The sequence below is a fragment of the Protopterus annectens genome, chromosome 13.part0 (assembly GCF_019279795.1).
Source record: "Protopterus annectens isolate FY-2018-M chromosome 13.part0, PAN1.0, whole genome shotgun sequence".
Lineage (NCBI taxonomy): Eukaryota > Metazoa > Chordata > Ceratodontiformes > Protopteridae > Protopterus > Protopterus annectens.
In genome coordinates this window covers 963,953,996-963,970,304 of record NC_056747.1, presented here as the reverse complement: position 1 = coordinate 963,970,304, position 16,309 = coordinate 963,953,996, and the positions used below count along the sequence as shown (strand labels likewise).

The window sequence follows — 16,309 nt, the reverse complement described above, 5'->3', positions numbered from 1 at the left end:
GACTGGATTCTTAACCACAGAAGCCCTGACATCCTTAGGCCCTTGAATAATAGTTTCCGGGACAGCCCTAGGGCTCTTATACAAATATTTATGTGCCTCTGGAACTCTGTAATACCTGTCTGGCTTGGCAGGGGGTAAAGAATCAGGATTAAGGGAAGCTTCAGAAAAAACATCCTGAACAACATCTAAAACAGGGGGAATAGCCAAAGGTCTATGCTGTGGCAAAAACAAAAATTCTCTAAGCCTCTTACGAGAATCTGAAAAATCCTGACCTTCCCACTTGAAATGCTCCCTCATGGAATGCAAGGTTTCAGAAAAGGAAAAATCCTCTGGAGGTGAAGCAGAAGGACAGGAATCCTCTGCGTCCGAATCAGAATAGGGAGGAAAATCCTGAATATCCTCAGCTGAGGACAGAGTAGTCTGAGGAATGCTCCATTCCCTCTAAATCTGTCTCCACCCTAGGCCTCTTCTCTGGAGGGGGCATAGAACCCCTGATCAAAGTAATCAAATCCTCTGCCATTTTCAACATATGCTTTTTTAGGAACAGAGCCCGAAGAACCAGGGCTGTGGCCCGTACCAGAAACACCAGGTCTAGCCTTAGCAGGGCCTTTAGTGACTGAAGTAGAAGGCCTAATAACCTTCTGTAAGGATGGAACCACAGAAACTTGAGAAGCACCCTCGGCCTGACCTAACTCCTGAGAGGCCAACTCCTGTAAAAGTAAAGGTTCCCCCTGGGATTCAGCAGAGACCTCGGCTGGATCCACAGATTCAACCGTAGATTCCATAGAAACGGCGTCCACAACGGACAACTCATCCGGTTTAGACCTTAAAAATTTATCTTTTCGCTTTTTAGCGGTAACGGGCATCGGAGGATCCGACGGCATGTTGTAGTTACACCGCTTACCGACAACAAGCCTAGCACAGTCTAATCTAGCGCAAAAGCGACACCCGACTACGTCGTGCTCAGGCCCTAAGCAAGGAATACAAAGAGAATGATAGACCCTATGAGGTATCTGTTTCCCACAAGAAATACAATTATTAACTTTTTCTGACATCCGGATTAACTGAGGCAAGAAAAGACAAAAATGTTCCCCAACGGGGTACTTAGCCCAACTTGGTCTTCGGTCTGAAACTCGAAAACTGAAAGTTTCAGAACGCCACTTGCAAACGCTGCTTCTGCTTCGGACCACACGGCAAGAAAGACTGAGGATATGGCGTCAGTCATGCGCTTAAGTACTACTACGTACTGACGTCAGCTCCAGGCGCCCATGACCGACGCCAGCCTAACTCTTTGGTATTCGGGCCGACCGAGGACAGCGGAAAACCCACAGGTTATGACTGCAGCAATGTGAGACGAAGAACATCTGCCGAGGCCAAGACGGGGCTATCAAAATCACAGTCCTTCCCAGACTTTTGGCTTTCTGTATGAATTTGGGAATTAGGGGAATTGGTGGGAAGGCATATAGGAGAGGCCCGGGGGCCAATCGTGTACGAGCACATCCCTCGGTTTGTTCCCCAGTGGGGGATAAAGGGCAAAGTAGCTGCTGCATTTGGCATTCATCAGAGATGCAAATCGGTCGCAGCAAGGCTGGCCCCATCTGCAGAAAATCTTGTCTGCCACCTGTCAGAGACCACTCGTGCGGCAACAGCATGGCCCTGCTTAGCTTGTCCGCTATCATGTTGGATGACCCCAGGATGTGCGTTGCTATCAGAAAACGTCCGGTGGATACAGCCCATTGCCAAATTCTTAGGGCCTCTCGGCATAAGGGATACGATCTGGTTCCCCCTTGCTTGTTGATGTACTAGACTGCCAACATGTTGTCCATCTGGATAGCAATTGTACCTGGAAGAAGAGAGTCATTAAAGTGTTGCAATGCTAGGAACACCGCTCTCAGCTCTAGGACATTTATATGCAAATATGATTCCATGTTTGACCAAGTGCCTTGGACAGTCTTTCCCTGAAATAGCCCCCCCCGCCACCCTATCAGGGAAGCATCCGTGGTCACTGTGGCTGTGGGTTGGGGAAGAACAAAGAGACGCCCGATTATCACTTGGTCGCTGTTCAACCCCCAATTGAGATCCTTCTTGCAAAGATTCATTAACTGGATCTCGTGTGACATGGGCAGTTGTTGGTAAGACCATTGTGCGAAGAGTAGCCAGTGGAGTATCCGCATGTGCCCTAACGGGACTGCTATCAGTGTGGCTGCCATTATGCCTAATAGCTGCAGTATCTGGGACGCAGGAGCTTTGTTTAGGACCAGACTGGATAATTGACTTTTTAGAGATAAGATTCTTGCTTGAGGCAACCTGATCCTTGAATTGACTGTGTCCATTTCTGTGTCCAGTTCTGCTCCTGTAAATGTAATATGCTGCAAGGGCGATAACGCAGATTTTTCGAAGTTTAAGGTTATGCCCAATTGGGAACAAAGGCTTATGGTGTAGTCTTCTTGCTTGGATTAGTTGATGCATGGAGGTGGTGGTGAGGAGCCAGTCGTCCAGATATGGAAACACCTGGAATCCCAAACGTCTCAGGTGAGCCGTGACCACTGCCATACATTTGGCGAACACCCTGGGGGCTGTGGCGAGAACAAAGGGCAGGGCTCTGAATTGGTAATGACTGGCCCCCAGCCAGAAACACAGGTGATCTCTGGATGATCTGTCCATTTTGATGTGGTAGTAAGCATCCTTGAGATCTATACAGCACATCCAATCGCCCGTTGCTAAGAACGGAAGAATCAATTGAAGCGTGACCATCCGGAACTTTACCTTCTTGATGAAGGTGTTGAGTTTGCTGAGGTCCAGTATGGGCCTCCAGTCCAGTTTTCTTTGGAACTAAAAAGAACCTTGAGTAAGTTCCGGATCCTATTTGGTCCGCCGGGACTGGCCGGATGACTCTTGTCTAGCACTTTTCGGATTTCTATGGCTGCTAGCTTTCTGAGACTGGGTGGAACGTCTGGAATCCTTGTACATATGGGGGAGATTTTTGTAAAGGGAATGTAGTAACCTCTGGCAATGGTGCTTTTTACCCAAGAATCCGTTGTAATGTTTAGCCAGGCGTTTGGGTATAAAGCCAAGTGACACCAGACTGCCTCCAGAGAAGGGCAGCCGGGCTTCGTTTCAGGAACGCTGATAGGGCTTAGCAGAGAACTGCTCCTTGTCGCCCTGGTTTTGCGGACCACCTCTGCCGTTTGGACAGCGTCTTCCACTTCTGTCCCTAGAGGGGGTATCAGTAGGTGTGGTTTGGAAAGCTCCTCGGGATTTTCAGAACCACATTTTTCCACTTCGTTGCCCTTTGGGGTATGGTCTAGTTGGAGTGGAAAAACTGATTCCTATAGCAGACAGAGTCTTTCCTTCTTGTTCACACCTAGTAAGTGTCTCCTTAACTTTGGGTCCGAACAAGGCGGACCCATCGAATGGGGTATTGACGAAGGAAGATTTGAAGGCTTCCGCAAAGGAGCAAAGGCACATCCAGGACCGTCTCTTAAGAGCCATCGCTGAGCCTGCTGCCCTACTCGATCCATTGGCAGCATAAGAAATGAGTCGCATGGATGAGTTTACTATCAAACTGAGGGTGTTGAGTTGCGCAGTCACCACAGAAACTGCATCAGCTGTGTTATCCTTAAATTGCTGGGAGATGCTCTCCCAGCAATTTAAGGATATCTCGTTGAAGGCGGGTAAAATGTGTCAGGTAGTTGAGCAACCTCATGGAAAATGCTGCAGAACTAAATATGTGTTTCCCATATCTGTCCATTGTCCTAGAATCCATATTAGGAGGATGGACAGAAGAAGAGGTTTCCGACATCTCTTTCTTGGTGGCTGCCGCCACCACCATGGCATCAACCAGGACTCCCTTTGTAAGAAAAGCCTTGTCAGTAGGGGAAGTAATAAACTTGCTGGGCCTCCGAGGGACCGGTTCCACTGAGTCAGGGGACTCCCACACCCTTCAAGCAACCAGCTCCATTAATTCGAAGGGTGGGGTAACCCAGGAGGTGGATGGTTGCGATCCAAAGACCTTCAGGAGTACCGACTCGTCCTCAGTAGGGGCAAGGGACTGCCAATCACTCCTCTGTCTTAAGATCTCCAAAATGTCTGCAAATGAGACATCCTCTGAGGGGGAACGTGGGGACCCTTCTGATTCCTCCAAGTCGGTAACCAATGTCAGGGATTCCTGTGGGGAATCCAAGTGCTTCCTCTTGCACAGTCTCTTCCTAGGTACTTCAGCGGTGGGAGCATCCGGTGAAGTCCCTAGAGAGGAGGGGCCACCCAATGGGGATACCAGAGGCCCTTGATCTCGACGCTTGGTGGGGACATGTGGGGAAGAGGTAGAAAGAGTCCCTTTAGGGGGAGGGGAAGACAGATCCGAGGAGGTAGTGGTCTTAGCAGACATGACCTTCCTCATGGCATCGAAGGCACCAGAATCTCGGTCCGAGAAGTCTGTCAGCTCCGAAGAGGCCGGCAGCTCTCCTCGAGCAGAGACCCCCCGCTCCAATTCAGAGGACGGAGCCAAAGCCCTGAGGGGAAGGGTCGGAACAGAGGTATCGGTTCGACTCTCCACCCTGGAGCCAGCGGGGGACTGTCGGCCCCGAGACTCCCCGGTTGGAACAGAGGAGATCAAGGTTGATGGAGTAGAGGGAGGTGGATCAAACCTCAGCTCAGAGTGCTCGACCAACATCGGTTCCGCCCGCCCCGGCTCAGAGAGCTCGAATGGCTTCGGAGGAGGAGGGGGAGAAATTATGGCTGGGGTTTCAGGCTTTGAAGCAGAGTGGCTCGAAGCGGACAGCATTTTGGCCAGGGCCGGGTTCTCTAAGAGCCTCAACCACTCGGTCCAGGTCCACATCAGAAAGACTCCAAGAATGCGTCAAGGCATGGGTCGAAGGAGCCGAAGATGGTATCGACTGAAGAATTGGCGACTGAGGATTCTCCAATATCGGATCCACAACTGGGCTCCGAGGTAGAGGATCAATACACTGCTCCAAGGGCTGTGGAGCCGATGTACGAACCATAGTAGAGGAACTCTGAGATGGTGACTTGGGCTCCGAGGATCCCTTGGAAAATTTCGACCCCTTTGAAGCCTTGGAAGAGAGATCGGCTTTGTCTAAAGTAGCCTGAAAATCAGGCTTCAGAAGTCACCTATCCACCAGCTTCCTGCACCTTTCCAAGAGAACCCTGGCACTAAAGGAGTGGCAGATAGAGCACACCTCTTGTAGGTGAACAGAGCCCAAACAGTACACTCAGGTGGAGTGGTCATCTAACAGAATTTTTTTGGCCGCACCTGCACCTTTTGAAGCCTGACTTTTGTTTCTCTGACATGTTAACAATAAAAATTCAGGTCCCTGAATTTTAAGTATAATAACAAAACAGTTATCAGTGTAAATATTACTACAACACTAATTTAACTAAGAACTAACTTCTTATAGGATATAGATTATAAAATGAAGAAAGAGGAGCACATACACACACAAAAGTGACAGAGCCCTGTCACGCCCAAACAGATGAGAGGCCTAACAGCCCTGAAAAGAACTACTTCAAAAATTTTTTATCTAGAGCTAAACAAACAGGCTATAGCCCAGTACTATAGAATAACACTTCTAATTTTAATGATATATAATACTATTATTCAGAAAAAACTTCTATTAATATTGAAAAAAATAAATCACTGGCCCGAGCGTCCTCAGACGAGCTGTAGATCCATTGCAGTGGCAAACTAGATCCAGGGATTTACAGTAGAGCATCATGGGATATACACTAGGTCTCGAGCTTCTCAGAGTCTGAGCTTGAAAAGCGGCTGACTCTGAGCCTAGGGATCAGCTCCGAACTCACGTGTGTAAGAACAAAAATGGAGAGACAGAACAACTTTACATTGAAAGACTATTACGTTGAGACAGCAGAAATATATAGTCAAAAAGGTAAATAAAGACTTGGCCTGAGCCAGTGAAAAACAATCACGAATCAGCAAAGTGGCAAAGATCTGGGGAAAGTACAGTTGTGTACACTTACCATAAATGTAGATGTTAGATTGTATTCACTGTTGCAGTCATTACATTTGGGGTAATCTGCTGGCAAGTTGCCTTCAAATGGCCTGAACTCTGAAGTCTTGGGTCCTGCGTCTGTTGCGGTCTCCTCTTCCATGACATCAGGGAGTATAAAACATGCAGCAGACGCCATTTTCTTTAGTTTTTCTTGCCCCCGATGTCAAGTGCCCCCAAAAAGGTAGCAATATTATATATATGTATCTATATACGTGCATCAATATAAACTTTACCTTCATCTACAAGAAAACACACCACATAGGTCGTAGAAGATAGAGAAGGAAAGATACTGTAGAATGACAGTGGGATGGTGGGAGGGTAACCTGGACTGCAACAGTGAATACACTCGAACATCTACATTTATGGTAAGTGTACACAACTGTACTATGTTCGTGTTTCACTGTTGCAGTCATTACATTTGGGTAGAATCCCAAAGCTATGGTTGGGAGGCTGGAGCTAAACAGCATTAGGTGCGGCTACAAGACCCTGCAGCACTGCAGTGGCAAAGCCTGCCCTGGACTTGGAGTAGAGAGGCAAATGGTAATGCTTTGTAAAGGTGTGAACAGAACTCCCAAGTAGCAGCCTCTAGAATATCTTTGGTTGGTACTCCTCTGAGAAAGGTTGCTGAAGTAGCTGCAGCTCTGGTGGAATGAGACCTAATGCCTTTGGGCACAGGTTTACCATGGTGTAAGTAGCAGAAACGGATGCAGTGGCTTATCCACTTTGAAACTGTCTGCTTTGAGATGGCCTTTCCTTCTGATCCTGCAGCATATGACACCAGTAATTGCTCAGTTTTTCTTAGAGCTTTTGTCCTGCTCAAGTAGAATCTTAGCTGTCTGTGTACGTCCAAGGAATGCAGAATTCTCTCCCCTTTATTCTGTGAATTTGGATAAAAAGTTGTCAGATGAATTGTTTAAGAGCCACACTGGAAACCACCTTAGGCATAAAAGTAGGATTTGTCCTAGAGACACCCTGTCTGGGTAAAATAGGATAAAAGGCTCTATAGCCATGAGGGCCTGTAGCTCTGAAACTCTTCTTGTTGAAGTAATTGCTAGTAGCAGAGCTGTGTTCCATAAGAACTTTATATCAGCGGTAGCGGCTAGTTCATATGGAGGCAGGGTGAGCTTTTACAACACAATTGAGGTTGCACGCAGGTAATGGTGATGATCTAGGAGGCCTTAGGTTTTTGGCTCCTCTAAGATACTGCTTTAGTAAAGGATGAGAAAAGATTGGTGGCTCTGTATTGTAATGAGTTGAAATGGCAGAGGCATGGATTTTGATTGATGAGAAAGATAGGCCTTTGTCAAGCATCTCAGTTAAGTATTGCAATATCTGAGGAATATGTGGTTCTGCTGCATCAGTTCCTTGTGCTGGATTCCAAGCACAGAATCTCTTCCATTTGTCAGCATAAGATTTTCTAGTACTAGGACTTCTGGCTTCCAAAATGACATCCATCACAGCTTTACTGAGAGGTGTCGTTGGAACCTGGCAGCATGGTTAACAATGTAATCCTACAGAGTCTGTAGTTGATTGTGCAAGATCTGATTGTTTTGCTGGCACAGTAGTTGTGGTCTTTGAGGCAAGGTCCAAGCTGGGTATTGAGACAAGTTCCTTAGGATTGGGTACCAGTATTGGCGGAGCCAGTCTGGGGCAATTAATATCATCTTTGGCTTCTCTTGCCTGACTTTTAGGAGGACCTTGGGTAGAAGAGGCAGAGGAGGGAAGGCGTAAACGGACAGGTTTTTCCAACTGAAGGATAGGGCGTCCACTTTCCATGCTTGTCTGTGATAAGTCCTTGTGCAGAATCTTTTCAATTGATAATTTTGAGGAGAGGCAAGTAGATCTATGTCTGGTCTACCCCACTTCTCTGTTATGCTGAATACTTGTGGATTTAGTTTCCACTCGTGAGGATCCATAAGGTTTCTACTTAAATTGTCTGCCAAAGTGTTCTGTTTTCCTGGCAGGAATTGAGCTTGAAGATTTATTTGGTAGGTCAAAGCTGTGTCCCACAGTGCCATGGCTAATCTGCAAAGGGGGTACGAGTGTGTGCCCCCTTGCTTGTTTATATACCACATGACTGTGGTGTTGTCTGCCTTTATCAGTAGTTGTCCTGGATGAAGCAAGTCCTTGAAGGCTGTTAGGGCATTTTGAACAGCTAGCATCTCTTTCTGGTTGACATGTAGATGCATTTGATTTGGTGCCTATATGCCCTGAATGCATGTTCCTGCCATGTGGGCCTCCCATGCATAATCTGATGCGTCTGTTAAGGTTTGGCTGGCAGGGGGTAGAGTGAAGGGCCGTCCCATGTTTTGGTGACAGGCCTTTGTCCACCATAGAAACTCCTGCTGCAGGCAGGGGATGAGAAGGATCATTGTTTCCAGACTGTGTGAATGTTGACTCCATAAATTTTTTACAACCATTGCAGTTTCCTCATATGCAATCTTGCATATGGAATTAGTAGGATGCAGGATGCCATGCAGCCCAGAGCCTGCAGAATTTGTCTTGCAGAAGACTGGGTTTTTGTGGCCATCAGTTTGAAGTAAGTAGTCAGTTGCCTTTGTCTGGCGAGAGGCAAGCCATCTGGGCAGTTGTATGCAAGCTTGCACCCAGGAATGTTATCTTTTGAGAGGGTACCAGTTGTGATTTAATTTTGTTTATTGTGTACCCTAGGCATGCTAGAAGCCTTTTCACAAACGCCAGGTGTCATAGAAGAGTGTCTTTGTTCTCGCTTGAATGAGACGGTCGTTCAAGTAAGGATATAGTTGAATACTTTTGTCTGCAAAATGCAATTACTGGTGCCAGGTACTTTGTAAAGACCCTGGGCGCAGCAGATAAGCCAAAGGACAGTGCAGAGAATTGGTAATGCATTAAGCCAGCCTTGAATCTGAGGCATCTCTTCTCCACGACTGTCTTAATTGGGACATGCAGGTATGCCTCTTAAGTCTAAAGTCACCAGCCAAGCATTCTTGCCCAGCATGGGCAGAAGCTGTTGCAAAGTGAGCATTTTGAATTTTGGAATGTCCAGGTATGTGTTCAAAATCGATAAATCCATTATTGTCCGCCAGTCCTTGTCCTTTCTGGGTACCAAGAACAGTCTTGAGTAAAAACCTTGTCCTTTTTCATGTTTTGGGACTGTCTGAATGACCCCCATATCCATGAGGGACGTAACCTGTTTGTGCCTTTGCCCATTGTTTTTTGGCAGGTCTGGCCAGCCATTTGTCATTGGCAGTGTGTGGAAATGGAATCTGTATCCCTGTGATATGTTCAGTACCCACTTGTCCTGGGTTATTAAGTGCCAATTTTTTGCAAAAAGTGCTAATTTTCCCCCTATGGGTGCTGCCAACAGAAAAGTGCTTGGTGTAGGCAGAGGGAAGTCATTGGGATTGCTTTTTGTAGGTTTGTGCTTTATCTCCCCCAGATTTGGAGGTGGATGCGCCCCATTGCTTTGACCTGTACAAGTCTTGAGCCTGGTACCTGGAACCCTTAGGGCGTCTGGATTTGCCCCTTTGAGCTCTGTCTGACACAGGAAAGGATCAATTTTTTTGTAGGCCAGTGTTGACTGAGTCTAGGTGGATGCACTTGTAAGAAATCTTTAACAGTTTGCATAGACTTAGCTTTGTCTTCAATTTTCTTTAAAACCTCTTCTGCCTTAATACCAAACAGAGAATCATGCTGTAAAGGTGCATCTAGCAATTTAGCTTTAACATGATCAGGCAAATTTTGTTCCTTTAACCAGGCATGCCTCCTAATCACAGATCCAGTAACTGCAGCCCTGCAGGAGGCCTCTAAAGAATTAAAACCACATTGCAAGGTATGCTTTCCAACTTATTCAGCTGCATGCAATAATTCCTGCAATTCCTTATTTTCTGCCCATTCTGAAATCATCATTTTCTGTTTCAGCAATAAGGCCCTAATTGCCAAGGTTGCAGATGTATAAACCTTTTTTCCCCATCTCTGTCGGATGGGGGTAGGGTTTTTTTGCTGTTGAGGCCTTAACTCCCTTTGGAGCCTGTGAAATAAGTTTCAGGATCAGCAGCAGGGTTTCTAAATAAAAATTTATGAGAGTCAGGGACCCTGTAATGCCTGTCAGGCTTGCTGGGAGTCAGAGGTAAAGATTCAAGGGTCAGGCTTGACTCTGAAAAAACATCATCCACAATGTCTAACAGGGGGAATGGCTAAAGACTTGTGCTGAGGGAGGAGGAGGAAATCCCGGAGCCTCTTTATTGATTCCGAGAAGTCTGGACTCTCCCAGTGAAAATGCTCCCTCAAAGTATGCAAGGTTCCTCCAAATGAATAATCCTCAGGAGGAGATGCAGATGGAATAGACTCCTCAGCATCAGAATCCTCATAAGGAGGTAAAGATAATTCCTGAGGAATCGGAAGAAATAGAAACCTGATCTGAAGATTCATAGTCAGTGTCTTGCCTAGGCCTCTTATCTGGAGGGGGATGGGGTACCCCTGATCAAGGTAATAAGGTCTTCAGCCATTTTGATCATCTGTTTTTTTACGCATAGAGGCCTGTGCACGTGGCTCAGGCGTCATATTTTTAGTTTTTGAAGGTGTCTTTGCCTTTGGTTTTGCAGCTTTCAGTTTGATATAAAAATGTTGATCTGAGGGAGATACATCCATTGGTCCAATACCTTGAGTATCTTGCGGCATGCCGGACTTCACATGGGTGTCGGTAGAGGCCTGTGACGCGGGAGTAGCGGGCATCAGGGGCTGCGAAAGCACCTCACTGAGTACCGGCAAACTGGCAACTGGTTTAGAAGCTTCGTCGTCAGTTTTTGATCTTGACTGCCTTTCTCTGTCCTTTTCTTTGCGTTTTATGTACTCCGGTAGTCAGATTGCTATCCGACATCTCTGGGTAGTTAAATCCGTTTCCAAAATACTTAGATGCAATAATATACAGACGCTTAATAGTGCGTTGGTTAAATCTAGTACAAAACTAGACAGCCAGGCACGTTGTGATCAGGGCCGAGGCAAGGAATACAGTATAAATGGAAATCCTTATGAGGTATTTGCTTGCCACAAGTAATACAATTAACTTTTTCTGACATCGGTAAAAAGCAAGAAGTTTCCCCAACGGGGTACTTAGCTTTATTAAAGACTTTGGTTCTGAAACTCAAATGCGAATATTTCAGTAGTCGGCCGACCAGCACTAGCGAAATGCTTCTGCTTCGGGCACCGCGCGGCAAGAAAGACTTTAGACGATGGCGTATACTGCATGTTTTATACCCCTGATGACCTGACGTCATGGACGGGGAGACTGCAACCAACGCAGGACCCAAGACTTTGGAATTCAGGCCGACTGAGGGCAACCTGCCAGCAGATTACCCCAAATGTAATGACTGCAACAGTGAAACACGAACAACATCTGTTGCTAGGCATCATGAGATAGGGTATAGCCTCAAGCCAGTGAAAGCTCTCAAGCTTTAGTATTAGGCAGAGTTGGAACCAATCCATCAAGAATGAAGACGAGATAGGACAACATTTGTTTACCAGGAAAGTCCAACTTTGAACAAAGCCAATTTTCAGCAGAGGCCCAAGGAGAAACGCTCCAGATGCATGTCTTTGTGATGTGGGAGGAAACCAGAGCACCCAGAGGAAACGCACACGAATGCAGGCAGGACATGCAGACTGCACAAAGAAGGCACCCCAGCCAAGAATTGAACCCGAGAACCTCTTGTGAGGCAACAATACTACTGCCGCACCACTGCACTGTCCAAATATAGATATGAAAGGGATTATCACCAACAGAAAAAAAAAATGGATGGTGGAAAAATGGTGTAGAAGTACTTACTCACAGAGAGGGTTGTAGACCTTTTGGGGGGGAAAGTACAGTTAAGCAAATAAACTTACTACAAAGAACAGTTGTGCAAAATCTTACCCCAACTATAGATGTCCCCCTCTTCCATGTTGCAGTATTCATAACATAGGGAATTTCCTGCCTAGGCGACTTGAACATCCAGCCAGTAATCAAAAAGACTAACTAATGCAAGACACACGAGACACTACACACAGGATAGTAGCAGACGTAGGCCATAAAAGTGACATTTGCACTTACCATCCTTAGAACTCCCCAGTCAGAACACCAGCCCAAGGATAGGAGGTAAAAGAAAACATCTTAAGAAAAGAATAAACCAAAGGTGAAGGAAGGCGAGACAAAATACTCCAACATGGAAGAGAAAGACGTCTGTGATTATGGTAAGATTTTACACAACTATTCTATGTCCCATTCCCATGCTGCAGTATTCATAACATGGAGTACCAAAAGTTCATGGAAGAGAAAGGGAGGTTGGACCAGAAGTCTCCATAAAATCATGCAGGATTGCCCTGGCAAAGCTTGCTCTGGATCTGGAGATAGTATCCAGCTTGTAATGGTTTTGTGAGGAGTGGACATAAGACCATGTAGCTGCTTCCAGAACAGAGGTGGTGTCCAGCACTTTGAAGAAGGCATGAGAGGAAGCTACAGCCCTAGTGGAATGAACTTTGACTGAGGAAGTGCGAGTCTTTCCATGAAGCACACAACAGAAAGAAATGGCCTTACAGATCCAAGTGGAAATTGCTTAGAAACAGGCTTTCACAGCACCTGGGAGAAAAGAAGAAACAGTTGCTCTGATTTCTTAATGAACTTGGTCTTGTCTAGGTAAAATCTGAGTTGTCTATGCACATCCAAGGTATGCAACACCCTTTCACTAGGATTTTGAGGGTAAGGAAAGAAGGGTAGGTAGAGGAATAGAATGGTTAAGAGACAAGGGATGAACCACTTTAGGCATAAAGGAGGGGTTATAGTATGGAGTGTAACCCTATCCTTGTGGAAGATGAGAAAAAGTTGGCAAGCCATTAAGGCCTGAAGTTCAGAAACTCTAAAAGAGGTGATTGGCTATCAGCAAAATAGTCTTACATGTGCAAAACTTCAAAAAAGCAGAGACTGCAGGCTCAAAAGGAGCCTCAGTAAGCTTTTCCAGTACAAAATTCAAATCCTTTTTTTAATGTCTCCAAATCTTTTGGATTTCTAATACCATGATGGGAATGGATCCCATTCCTAAGTCAAAGTAGGATTACAGTTTATGACATTAGTATTGTTTCAGTCTTTGTCAGCCAAAAGTGCTCTTTGCAGCACCTGCAATGGGTCCAGTAAGGACTCCTCTTCTGCAGTCTGTACGGGGTTGCATGTATTGGTAACATATAAATACAATTGTAGATTCTTTTTTTATAAGACCCATTGCTCCTACTACTATTGGAACTGTCCGAGTATCTTTCCTCCACGTGGCTCTTGTTTCTGCCAGCAGATCCAGATAGTTTACGACTTTGTCTCTCTGTACACAAAACACTGTAGTCACTTGGGTGTGGTGATTTCAATGATCAATGCTACTTTTGTCTTTTCATGGACCACTATATCTGGTTTTCTAGCATCGATCTTTTGAACTGCTGATAATGGGTGATCCCATATGATGTAAACATTTTCTATGATGCTTTGTGGCTCATGTTTCCAGTGTTTTTCAGCCACTTCAATACCATAATGTTTGCACAATCCCAAGTGCAACAGTCTTGACACATTATTATGCCTTTCAGAATATACAGTCCTACTGCTTTTAGTATGTCACAACCAGAAATGAGGTGTGCAGTGTTTCCAATTCAGTTTTACATATCCCTCATTTGTCTAGTTTCTCCCACATATTCAATGGACTTTGCAAACCAGCGTGTATGTAGCCCACTATCTTGGGCCACCAATATTAACCTTTCATCTCTTGGTTTGAATTTGCCTCTCCTTAACCATTCCTGCATTTGTTCCTGATCAACATGAGGTTCTTCCAGAAGTTTTCTATACTTGCAACTATATGCATTTTCCACACTTCTTGCCTTCTCATCTGGTCCTTCACCTTATATTCTTTCGTTTTTTGGCACATTCAGTTGCTGCCTGATTTTTTTATCTACTTCTGGTTTGATTTCCATTCCTGCTGGACGCGGATACACTTCTGCTAGATTAAGCAGAGAAGTCAGCTTAGATTTATTCTCCTCATGCTTCAAAACTTTCATATTTGGGTCTTGTGAGGTCAGCAGATAAGCATGGAGTTCTACGACTGCCAATACTGCATTTCCCTACGCAAACTAAAATGGCTCGAACTCTCCCATCACCTAACCTACTTGCAGTTAACCACAGCTCACAATATCATTACCAAACCTTCCAACTGCCCATCCCTCACCTCCATGTTTACTCTCCATAAGCCCTCCTGACAACTCAGATCTGAAAATCAATTCTTTCTAAAAGTGCAAATACCCAATCAAGCAGTTGGTCAATCTCTCGACTCGTGTACCGTTGCTAAAACATGGAATTCCCTACCCAGCTCTATCAGAACCATTTCCAATCACATATCCTTCAAAATGTCTATAAAACAGCATCGCTTAGCCCTATGGCAATGTACATGTGGCTACAACTACAGAGCATCTTCCCCCACCTGATCTCACTAACTTTTTTTCCTCTCTGCTTAACAGTTATGCAACTATCTCTTGCAGTCTTCACTCTACAGTATACAAAGCAAATGATACATTGTACTTTGTATATAATGTATACTGCCTTTGTTATTCTAGCTAGAAATTTATAAGATTGTATGTCTGAAGTTTGGTACTTGCGTATTATCGCAACCAGATTTGGGCCGTGCCACACTCTGCAATGGTTTCGCAAAACTAGCAATGTTAGTGTGGAAAAGGCTAGTGCCAAGTGTCATCTATTATTCTGTCAGCTGGTTTAGGACTTGCCAAGAGGAATAACAGCCAAATTTGCATCCCCAAGGAAAATGCTCTCCCAGGCAGAGAGAATGAGCACTGCAGTACGGAGGGCTGCTCCCTCCCAGTCATGTGAAGGACACAGTGTGTATGGCAATGTTTATACATCTTCACGCTACACTGCAATTCTTTCACAAAACCTAGTATGCAGCAAACAAAACTTGATAAATCAACTTAAGAAATCTTCTTCATGTTTTGCGTGCATGCAAGGTTCTGGGGACAGAAACATCTTAAAGAAAAAAAAACGTTACACGCAGAGTGTAGGAAACAGTAACTCATTGTGAAGGCATTCATCCCTTCTGCTCTGTCGTAGTAATAATAATAAATCTTGTTTGGAAAATGTAACCCACACAATATAGGGGCACAACTTAAATCTTGCTGTTACACCCCTTTTAGAAATTGGAGCCCAAAACCACTACTCAAACATCCCATTTGTCAGCTACGACAATTAAAGCGTGCGTTTGTAATGCATGCAGATCAGGAAGAGAATTTTGTACATTTTTTTCTGTACCCGAAGGTAACAGAAACTTTTCCCTCAACAATAAGGACTTTTGAAAACACCTTACAGTGTTTCATGCCCTCACACAAGTTGAAGTATGTGAATTTCGTGACCGCAAACATCTGGTTGCGATAATACGCAAGTACCTTAAGTTCTCTATGTAGAAAATGTGACTTTTTTGTAACTGGAGCTTTACTCCCTGGGCCTCCACTAAAAATGGGCACTTTTTGGCCCAGTGGACCATCCCTGTAAACAAATGTAAATAAATGTAATCAATTTCAAGGAGGCCTATCCCTCCTTCAGAATAGGGAATATATAATCTTGGTAATGAACTGATTTTTATAAATCATTTGGTGAACATAAAACATCCCGGTTTTCCTGTCTAATCTATGAAACACGTTTTGGGGCCAGTCAATCACTCCAAAACTAAGTTAGGACAGGAAGAGCAAATTGGTTTATAGCTTGGATTTTACTCCTAGATGTCAACACTTGTTTTCAGGATTAATTTAAGTCTTCTAAAGTATTCCTTACTAAATTTTATTCACATTTGTTAATGTTTTACTGTTAATACGACAATTCCCAAATATTTTACACACTTCCTCTTGCTCAAGTTCTTCTATATCACATTCTTGTCCCAAACTGATGTTTCCTGGTTCTGTAGTTTTCCCGCTTTAAAGGTTGCTTTTGCACATTTAATCAAGACCAAATTACACTTTTATATCTGAAAAAGTTCAGACAACTTGAAGTTGTACTTGCAGTTCCTCATCTGATGAGCTACACGGTTTTAGATCGACAAAGAGAAGATGAAGTCTTTACACTTTTTCTGCAAGCCAAATTACAGCCATGGCCAAAGCTGTTAAGTAGACAGCTTAATGAGTTAAGAGCAAGGCAGAATAGCAGCGGTGACAGAGAGCCACCCTGGAATAGCCCCCTTTGAATTTTTATCCCCGGGATAATAATTTGTCCTTTATCACGGCTTAACTGCAAAGTGGGC

General features: G+C 44.8%; 1 protein-coding gene across 1 annotated transcript in view; it reads right to left on the bottom strand.

Annotated features, from left to right (window-relative positions):
• Positions 1–16,309, bottom strand: part of RAB5C (RAB5C, member RAS oncogene family) — a gene marked incomplete in the record, with an annotated part of 696,743 nt that overhangs the window by 481,310 nt on the left and 199,124 nt on the right.